This window comes from Oryx dammah, unplaced genomic scaffold (assembly GCF_014754425.2).
Source record: "Oryx dammah isolate SB20612 unplaced genomic scaffold, SCBI_Odam_1.1 HiC_scaffold_18, whole genome shotgun sequence".
In the NCBI taxonomy this organism is placed as follows: domain Eukaryota; kingdom Metazoa; phylum Chordata; class Mammalia; order Artiodactyla; family Bovidae; genus Oryx; species Oryx dammah.
The window spans coordinates 107,088,076-107,088,596 of record NW_024070202.1 but is presented as its reverse complement, the minus strand read 5'-3'; positions in this window follow the sequence as shown (position 1 = coordinate 107,088,596).

Sequence of the window (521 nt, the reverse complement as noted above, 5' to 3'; positions counted from 1 at the left end):
AAGATCTTCATGACCCAGATAATCTTGATGTTGTGATCACTCATCTAGAGCCAGACATCCTGGAATGTGAAGTCAAGTGGGCCTTAGAAAGCATCACTATGAACAAAGCTAGTGGAGGTGATGGAATTCCAGTAGAGTTGTTTCAAATCCTGAAAGATGATGCTGTGAAAGTGCTGCACTCAATATGCCAGCAAATTTGGAAAACTCAGCAGTGGCCACAGGACTGGAAAAGGTCAGTTTTCATTCCAATCCCACAGAAAGGCAATGCCAAAGAATGCTCAAACTACTGCACAATTGCACTCATCTCACATGCTAGTAAAGTATTGCTCAAAATTCTCCAAGCCATGTTTCAGCGATATGTGAACCGTGAACTCCCTGATGTTTAAGCTGGTTTTAGGAAAGGCAGAGGAACCAGAGATCAAATTGCCAACATCTGCGGGATCATCGAAAAAGCAAGAGAGTTCCAGAAAAAATATCTACTTCTGCTTTATTGACTATGCCAAAGCCTTTGACTGTGTGGA